Source organism: Gobio gobio, assembly GCF_949357685.1.
Source record: "Gobio gobio genome assembly, chromosome: 21".
Lineage (NCBI taxonomy): Eukaryota > Metazoa > Chordata > Actinopteri > Cypriniformes > Gobionidae > Gobio > Gobio gobio.
In genome coordinates this window covers 9,987,680-9,998,439 of record NC_137117.1, presented here as the reverse complement: position 1 = coordinate 9,998,439, position 10,760 = coordinate 9,987,680, and positions in this window count along the sequence as shown.

Genomic DNA, 10,760 nt, shown 5'->3' with positions numbered 1-10,760 from the left:
AAAATGTTGATTACATTTGTAAAACTAAATAAAAATAAACTATAGGGTACTGCAACCAAAGCCAAATGATAAGAAACTGAAACGTTTAATTAATTGATTAGTTGTTGGGTCGGGCTATTGCAGTCTAACTCTGTTAGTTCACTTCACCTCCTGATCCAAGACATTCTTTCTTTTGCAACTTCATATTTATCACGTTTGTTCTCTGCCTCTCGTGTCTTCGAACTCCTCGAGACGCTAGTTGTCGACTCGTCTGTGTTTGACTCTGATCTGGGGCTGGGCCGGGCCATTTGACACAGGTCCGAGAACAGAATGATTAGTTCATCTTTCGAGTCTCGAGTTCGGGTTAGAGTCTTTCGTTATTCCTGTCAGTCCCATGGAGTCTATGCTGTCAGTAGCGGAAACAGAAAAGATTAGTTCTTTCGAGTTCGGGTTTGAGTGTTTCGTTCTTCCTGTCAGTCCCATATACCCCTTTTCCACCAAAGCAGAGCCAGAGCTAGATCGGAGCCAGAGCCTAGTTTCAAATCGGTTCTTTGTGTTTCCACACCCAAAGCCCCAGCTCTGAGCCAGGAAAAGTGGTTCTTAAGTAGCACCAAAACATTGCTGGGCTAGAACAGAGCTAGAAGTAAGAACCGATTACGTCAGGCGCTGGGGTCGGGGTCAACAAGACGAACACAAACTGGAGATCCGCCATTGTGAAATAGCAGCTAATGGAGCTAACAACTGCTGCTGCTCGTTTGTAATCTCCGTCTATACAAATTACGGCGAACTGCATGAATGTGTTGGATTCGCTGTGTTTTCGTTGTGTTTTGATGCCGATGTAGGATCGTAAAGCCATGTGAATCAATAGTAACGCAACGTTTGCATTGTTGATGGAAGGCTTGTTCGCAGCTGTGCAGACCGATCGCAGTATGATAACGAGTCCAGCGAGAGCATATGACTCCTTATGCTTTTGATTCACTCATGCGTTTTTTATCATACGTGGATCGGTGTGTGCGCAGCGCCGATGCATCTTGAACAAGCCTGCCCAGTCAGCAAATTTCCTTTGGCACAGATTTGGCCCAGATAAACAGCTGAGCTGTGGCCCAGATAAGATTGTGTTTGCCGGCCCATATATGGCCCTTATCTTCTTTGCCAGAACTGAACCAAAGGAGTGCCATAACTCCACCAAGCATGAGCCAAATAATACAATTTAATGTGGCCCATGTGTGAACCTTGCATGCAATTTTAGTATGGTTGAGTTCTGTTAAAATCTATGTGGCCCACATGCAGCTGACAGTATGTAAAAGTCTTATTAACTCAAAGGTAAATTAAACACTCCACAACAACGAATGTGCTCAAAACAATTTACTTTTGACAAGTGTTTAAATAATTACAGTAGTATTCAGTTCAAAACATTTCATAAAAATAAATATAATTACAGCAACACAGTTGAATTGAATAATTACAGTAGCATTCAGTTGAAAACATTTTAAAATAAATATAATTACAGTAGCATTCAGTTGTACTTAATAATTTAAGTAGAATTCAGTTGAAAACATTTCATAAAAATAAATAATTATAGCAACACAGTTGTACTTAATAATTTAAGTAGAATTCAGTTGAAAACATTTTAAGAATAAATATTAATATATATATAAATAACATTCAAAGAGTCTTAGACTTTAATTTTTTACACCAAAATTCATGTTTTTTTAAGCGTGTATCAATGTTATGTTCAACTAGTCAACTAATGTTCAACTAATGAGAGAAATAAAAATAAATCACAGTAACTTGGTAAAGAGAACTTTAAAGAGAAATTGAGAAAGTTAAAGAACTTGAAAGGTAAAGAGTTGAGAAGTGATGTTGAGAAGATGTGCAGGGAAGTCTCTAATGAGGGTCGGCAATGTGTTGTTGGGCCTCGCGTTTCTTCAATCGCTCCCTCCTCCCCCCCTCTCGGTCTCCAGCCAGGTGCAACCATTTAATGATGTTAAATTCAATATCTTTATTTGAGGCTTTTCCAGTTAGGGGATTCTGCCTGACTGCACCTGCAAAAAAAAAAAAAAATATATATATTAATGTAAATTATTTCCTTTAATATTTTAATTGCAATTATGAACAGATTAAACACCTCTGATTGACCACTGTATGAAAGTTTTTCCCAGTATAATTTCAAAAAGGAATTGAAAATTGTATTTTTCAATATGTGGGCCATAATAATACCATAATTCCATATGACAAACTATTTAGTTTTTTTTTTTAAATACATTTTAGAATACTTTTGCACCAACCGGTTAAAATTTACAACACTGCATGTATTCTGACATTACAAAAGACATGCACACTCTAATGTAAAAACACACCAACACAGATAGCATAAATGTCACATTTTAGGTCCAAAGACAGTAAAAGTGAGCCAAAAAAAACCACCTAATAACGTCTTGTGAGTACAAATAGCGATGCAGATTAAGACTAGCCGATTTCATAGATAGATATTGACTAGGGACTATATTAGGGGGAAGCACAGGCGAAGCACTGCTACTTGGGTGCAGAGATATCACGCAGCAACACATGAAATCCCACAACTTCCGTCAACATACCGGTGTGAATATTAGCTGACTATTTTTCCTACAGTAGACATAGTGAATGGCGATGAACATGGCTGATTTTGTGAGAGACGAAGAGGGTGACTTCTCAGACAGTCAAGATCCAGAACCATACCTCTATGAACTTTCAGAAGAGGAGAGTGCTTTGAAAATAGAACGACAGGAGGAGCTTTTATTTTTAAAAATGGTGGCACGTTCCCTTAAGTGAGCCAGGGATGTGATCATCTAATGCCAAAAAAAGAGGAAAAAACAGAATAGCTAACCCTATCCCCTGTAATTATTATTATTATTAATATTTTAATTAATTTAATAAAGACATATCTTACTATTGCAATAATATACACTGTAAATGAAAAATGAGTATTTATAATGCATTCATAATAATAATGTTACAATAATATTTGGATTGATTCTGATAAACAATTATTATAATAAAAAAAAATGTTTTTAACTTTACAGAACAACAGTAAAATTACAATACAAACATTTATGGATGTCTTGCTTTCAAAAGTTAAACCACTGAGCTTTTATTTGGGCACAAAACCGCAGACATTTCTCTTTGTTGACAACAGATTTAATTATTAATAATTCTTATTACGGATGGTTGGTGCACGTTGCATTCCCAAATGCAAATTATAAGCGGCTCAAACAGAGCGCTTGCAGAGAAGCATTTAATGTGATGCAACGCAACTAGAAAAATCTTTAGTCGAGGACAGTCCTACATGGATATAATAAAATTATGCTTGGAAAAGAAACTTTCAGCAGTATTAAGGCTGATTTATACTTCTGCATCGCACCTACGCCGGAGCCTCTACGCAGTAGGCAACGCGTTGGTTTTCATTTATACTTCTGTCCACCGTTGTCCACGTTGACACGCAATTACACATGCAGAGGGAGCATGTGAAACCCGAGGGAGTGGTTCTAGCAGACCAATCACAGCGCTTGCGTTCGCGTAGAGTTGACGCGTGATTACATTTTTGGAGAGGTGTACGTCAGGGTACGCCGAAGGGTACGCGCGCTCCAAAAAGCCTATGACGTAGCTATGGCGTAAGTTCGCGCAGAAGTATAAATTGGGCTTTAGGGCCCTATCTTGCACCCAGCGCAATTGACTAAGTACACTGACGCATGTATCATTCCTATTCTCCACCCGACGCAGAGCTGACTTCTCCCTCCACAGACGCACGTCTGTACATTAGGGAATGAACTTGCGCTCGCGGGGTGGTTCAGCGAGAAGAGGAGTGTGTTCCTGCACTAACGTTCCCTGGTGATATTCTGCAGTTTCACAAAACAATTCCTCCACAGACCCGGAAAAATATTGTTTAAAGTCAGTGGCGCATAATTCAGACTATTTTAATGGCGCGCGCTTGGCGAGTACATAACGTGCATTCACTTAGCAGTTTCCATTTTTGCAAACCATTCATAATTACAAGGGACAATATTAGCTACCACGCAAGGAAAATAATTGTGGTGAAATTAGATTATTTCTCAGGTGGTGACCGCTGGGATTGAACCAGCAACCTTCTGCGCATCAGTTCCATGGTTTAACCCACTGGACCATCATCTCACGTTTCTCCTGCATTATGTTGATTATTAGGGACAAGAAAATGTATATGATGTTTGAAAATTTTTCGTTGAACATTTCATTAACAAAATGAACACTACCATGCACAGGGTTGTCAGATTGCACAGATTAAGTAAAACACATGACCGAAAATGAATCAATTTAAGAGAAAAGTTGTTTAGGGGATTTAAGCTCCAAACCATTAATTTGTGACCATTACTATTACTGAGATAACAGAAATTACAACACAATGTTCTGTAAAGCGGTTTTGAATAGTTGTGTTTTGTGCAAAGTGCTATAAAAATTAAAATGACTTCTAAAAAAGGTTCTCACCAATGACAACTTCCTTTACGACCAGGCGTTGGACACCAATCTTCCCATTGACTCCTCTCCAATTCATCACACGTGCCACAGCAGTTGTTAAAGTGGCTTTCAGCACTCGCCACACTGTGTCTTTCAGGTCAAAGCCACCAACCAGACCCAGATACGTAATCTGATAGGAAAAAAAAGTGTAAGTGGTTGAAATATACAGTGCTAGTCAGAATAATTTCCCCCCCTGGTAAATATGATCAAAGATGGCTGTAAAAAATAAATCTGCATTGTTTATCCTTTTGATCTTTAATAAGAAAAAAATTCTAAAATCTAACCTTTCATTGAAGTAAAAGAATGGAGGGGGGGGGGGGGTTCTCCTTTATTAAATACTTTTTGTAACCTCCTTTTTCCAAGATAACAGCTCTGAGTTCTCCTATAATGCCTGATGAGTTTGGAGAACACCTGACCAGAGATCAGAGACCATTCCTCCATACAGAATCTCTCCAGATCCTTAAAATTCCCAGATCCATGTTGGAGCTTCTCTTCAGTTCACTCACTCATCATCTATAGGGTTCAGGTCAGGGACTGGGATGGCCATTGCAGATGCTTGGTTTTGTGCTCAGTGACCCATTTTTGTTTTGATTTTGATGTTTGTTTTTGGATCACTGTCCTGTTGGAAGACCCAAACATGGCCCATTATAAGATTTCTATAAGAGGTTGTCAGGTTTAGATTTTTTATCTGTTGGTAGTTGATCGAATCCATGATGCCATGTATCTGAACAAGATGCCCAGGGGCCTCATTTATAAACTTTGCGTACGCAAAAAAAAAGGCGTATGGCGCTCTCTACACAATAATTGGTATTTATAAAAAGCAAACTCGACGGGAAAATGTGCGGCCCTTCACGCAACTCTGACCCATGTATACGCACAAAAACGGGTGAAATGAGAAATGGCGACACCGTCGGCAGATGGAAGAAACACGTGAAAGTGTGTGAAACTGAAGACCGTTGTGTAAAAGAAATGGCAATACTGCCTCTCATAAAGAACATGAAGACTTCACAAAGCAAGTATTACAATTAACAGCCTACACGAACACCCGTTTGATCGATCTGCAGTGTAAAACAAACTAAATCAAACGAAGATTAGCTACAACAGAAATGCAAATTAACACATATTTGCAAAAAGAAAAGTGAAGTACGTTCTGCAATAATATTGGCATTTATGCAATCAAGGGCGCCAGTTTCATGCAGGTGCTGAGGGGGTTCTAGATCAGGGGAGCTATATACATACATTTATTTGATCAATTATTTTAATTATCATAATTATGCTTCAATTTTATTAAATTGAACAAGCACAACATTCAGCATTCAATCAAATATTCTTAAATATTTATTATTATTAATAATGTTATTTCAACATAATGGATTGCACATAATAAATGCACATAATCAGAGAGTAGTCTATTTCTTTTCGTTTTGAATTGTTTCGTTTAAAGACATTTCAGGCTTTCTAGATAGGCCTATATTTCTAATGTCTGTGACACACGCTGAATTTCGGTTAATTTATGATGAGATGCGCTCCAGACAGTTTGCGTGCAATGCAAGTGGCGCCGGCGTCTCCATGTCATATTGTCTGTTATATTTGCTTCTTATTTATTAAATCCAGGCAATTGGTTGATGAAAATTGTATTAAAATTAAGATACAATTTAAACAAAACGAAATTCACTTTAAAGAAATGCTTTCTACAAAACAAACTTAATGAAGTTATCAAAATCATGTCTGACCAACTTCATGTCTCCCGATATATTGCTATATCTTACTCGATATATCTTTATATATATCTTACTCACGTTGTTAACTTTTCATAATCAACATGGGGGAAAAAAATAACATTTAACAATTTACTCCTCTTTTTCACCTCGCCAACGATAATTTCTACTTCACATTGAGAGTGAAGTTACGTTTCTTGGTTTTCCTCTCTGTGTTTGCCATGATTTCGCAATCGATGAATATTAACTTGTGGGCGTTTCATGGACTATGAATGGTGAGATGAAACAAAAAAAAAATTAGCTTTTTTGGTAGTAACCACTTAAGATGGGTTTGGTGCACACAGGGATAAAAAAGCCCATAATAAACAACCCCATGTGTAAAATGAAATACTATCTTGTTCAGATACATGGCATCATGGAGTCGATCAACTACCAACAGATAAAAAATCTAAACCTGACAACCTCTTATAGAAATCTTATAATGGGCCATGTTTGGATCTTCCAACAGGACAGTGATCCAAAAACAAACATCAAAATCAAAACAAAAATGGGTCACTGAGCACAAAACCAAGCATCTGCAATGGCCATCCCAGTCCCTGACCTGGGGCCTCATGTACAAAGATTTGCGTTGAATTCATACTAAAACATTGCGTACGGACAAAGCTGTAAATGTGCGTACACAAAAAAAAAAACGATGTATGGATCTCTGCGTACGAAGGATCCCACGCATGTTCTCTTTGTACATCCCAATTAACGTAAAATTGAGCGCACATGCACAAGCACAACGCCCCACCCAACATCTCCTCCCTTAAATAAAGCAATTTAAATATGGTAATGAGTCCACTTTGGCAAAAGAAAGCAGTAAGAAAATGGCGAAAGCAAGCGGCAAGAAACATAACTTTATAGAAAGTGAATTGGAGGTGCTACTATCGGAGGTAGAAATGAGAAAAATAATAAAATAATAAATTAATAACAAAAGGAAAAATATGAGTGGGAGAGTTTGGCAGCCATCATCCTGGGCCAGAAAATCATTGTGGTCCCTAAAAACTCGTTCTCTTCGGATTCTGCCATTAGCAATGTCCTCTAATAAGGCCAAGCTGCCATTGCCATAGACTAAGGGTTGTATCAATTTGCATATGCCTAATTAATTGCAAAATTGATAGAATATTCCCATAAGGTTCGTGTGACAATATGTCAATTATTTTATAAATTGCAAATTAATAGCAATACTTCCCACAGGTGGTGGTGCGATAGACTTGTAGAACAATTTGTTGTGTAATGTTTGCAACTTCCCTTCATTGCCTGTAAGAGTCGCCAACGGACAAAAACAACGAGAAATGTACGTACGCCAGACATGAAATTGGCGTGGAGGAACGCACATTCTTGCGTTAATTTCACTGTTAGTACATCCGACCGTGAGCGTGAAAGCTGGCGTACGCAAAAAAAAGAGGCCCCTGAACCCTATAGATGATGAGTGAGTGAACTGAAGAGAAGCTCCAACATGGATCTGGGGATTTGAAGGATCTGGAGAGATTCTGTATGGAGGAATGGTCTCTGATCTCTGGTCATAATGTGATTCCCCCCCCACTTTCCATTCTTTTACTTCAATGAAAGGTTAGATTTTTGCCAATTTTTTGAATGAAAGATTAAAAGGATAAACAATGCAGATTAATTTTTTTTACAGCCATATTTGATCATATTTACCAGGGGGGCAAAAAATTCTGACCAGCACTGTATATTTAAATAGACCACCCTAAAATTAAAATGCTGTTATTTTCAAAAATGAACTATAAACTATCACTAACTCCATCTGAAACCATTTTCTAGGTTTGTAATATGGAAATTCTTGTCATTGCCCCACCCATACCGCACATTTAGGGCTGGGCAGTATGACAATATATACCATAGCAATGGTATATAATCTCTATAGTTAGAAATGTTGCTATATCATGTTAAAAATATACGCGTAGCACAGCACTATTGAAACTTTAGCAATGAAACGCATGTACGAGACAAAACTGTGCAGGACATACTTGATGTTAAAGGGATAGTTCACCCAAAAATGAAAATTCTGTCATCATTTACTCACCCTCAAGTTGTTTCAAACCTGTATGAATTTCTTTCTTCTGCTGAACACAAAAGATGATATTTTGAATAATGTTGGTAACCAAATGGTTTTGGCGCCACCAAATTTGATGGACCCCATTCACTTCCATAGTATTTTTTTCCCTACTATGGAAGTCAATGGGGTCCATCAACTGTCTGGTTACCGACATTATTCAAAATATCTTCCCCTGTGTTCAGCAGAAGAAAGAAATTGACGCGACAAACCAAATTCAGTTCGGCAACGCATGACATCAGCCATTCAAAGTAAATGAAAAAATCGTTAGCGCAACGCCCCGTGTGAATGCACCGTTATAGCTTTAATAAGAACAGATTTATACATAGGTCATACAAGGAAGACTGTGAAGTATTTTATTTTTACATTTAATTATTTAATATCTTTACCCTTTCTAACTACTAGGCTACATTTTGTTTCTTACCAATTCTGATTTAGCATCAGGGTTCATCTTCAGCTCAGCCTCCAGGCACTGGAGAGACTCTACATCTTTTACAGGAAGACGATCTTTGAACTTGGCCCCATCATGGACATCAGGCCTTGGGCGATGTGTTGACTGTAGAATTCTCATAATTGTATTTTGCTGGTCAAGAAGCATTTCTTGTTTTGTCAATATCTCCCTCAGCAAAACTGAAAGAAATAAATATAAATAAATAAATGCATATTAGCTGACTGACACATCAATCAAGTCAATGTGTTGCATTAGGACTTGATATATTCTCCAGAACAGTTTAGACAATTGAATAGATTATTTTCTAAATGCCATATGTCCAAAGAACATTATTCTCTACAACCATTCATCGTAGATATTAATCAAGAGTATTACACCTGTGTTAACTTTAAAGTTGCACATTTGTATAACATACTTTGTAGTGGTTGGTTTCTCCTTATGACAGATTCTGAGCCTGCTGGCTGTAAGTAATCCAACTCTGTTGGAGGGTGACTTTTTGGCAAGTTATCTAAACCTGGCTGGCTATTTGGCTGGAAGAGAGGTGGTTGTTGATTTTCCAGTGGCTGACTAGCTAGCTGTTGGAGAGGTGGTTGGCTCCATGCTGGTCGCTGACTAGCTGGCTGATAGAAAGCTGATTGGTCACTAGCTGATGGCTGACTTGCTGGCTGGTAGAAAGGTGATTGGTCACTAGCTGATGGCTGACTTGCTGGCTGGTAGAAAGGTGATTGGTCACTAGCTGATGGCTGACTTGCTGGCTGGTAGAAAGGTGGTTGGCTCCATGCTGGTGGCTGACTAGCTGGCTGGTAAAGAGTCGATGTATCACATGCTGGATGTCTACTTGCTGGCTGGTAGAGAGACGGTTTTTGAACCACTGGTGGCTGACTAGCTGGCTGGTAGACAGATGATTGGCCGATAGCTGATGGCTGACTAGCTGTCTGGCAGAGAGGAGGCTGCTGTCTTGCTGAAGAGGGGCTTCGAGTTGACTGACTAAATGTTTGAAATGCTGGTGGCTTAATACGAGGCGGTGGTTCCAGGGCTTTCAAATTTTGCCCTTCGTTATCATCATTGTCACTGTCACTCAAAAGTTTAAAGTTTTGAAGTCTAAAGCTTTTCCTTTCATAGAAAAATAGAAATTGACACAAGGTTACTACTTGTGTCTGAAAGAGATATTTGCTACTTAAAAACATAATAATAATAACAATAAAATAAAACTCAAACAGAATAAAAATTCATGTTGGAAATGAGAATTGTTTGCTTACATAATTCGTCTAGGTTTTTTAGCCCCACTTTCTGTATCAGACTGAATGTCAGAGAAGATTTCTGCTTCAGGGAGTTTTTTCCTGGCATCGTCATAGTTGTCTAAAACACACATCCAAGACTAAATGACAACCACCTAGTCTAAATAGCCCCTTTCACACATACAGTCTTTACTGGTAAACTTCCGGTACATTAACATTAAAATAATGTTGTCAAATTGGACAGCACTTCTTATCGAGGTGGATGAAGAAAACTCTGTGTTGTATGGGAATGTCCTGCGCACCTGATGACGTTCAGAACAGCGCGCGTTCACAGCAGTGCTGCGTCGATCTGACAGGATTAATTTATTCTCCAAGAAATGCATCATAGAAAAAAAAAACTTCTCACTAAAATTTTTTTTTTTTACATTTGTTTATCATATGAACTGAAATGTATTAACTAACATTAACAAACAATGAACGAGCAGTATATTTGTTAGTATTTATAAATGTTTTTTAGTTGTTAGTTAAAAAATAAAACTATTTAAGCTCTGGTCCATAATATTAACAAATACTTCTATAAATTTAACAAAGGTTATTTGCAAAAGGCAATTTTAAAAAGATTTAAATACGTTTATTTTATACGTACATATAAGCATTTTAAGTGTCTTACAAATCCCCAACAAAACTGCTGTAAACCTAGGGGAAACACTGAAACGGTTCAGTGTTTA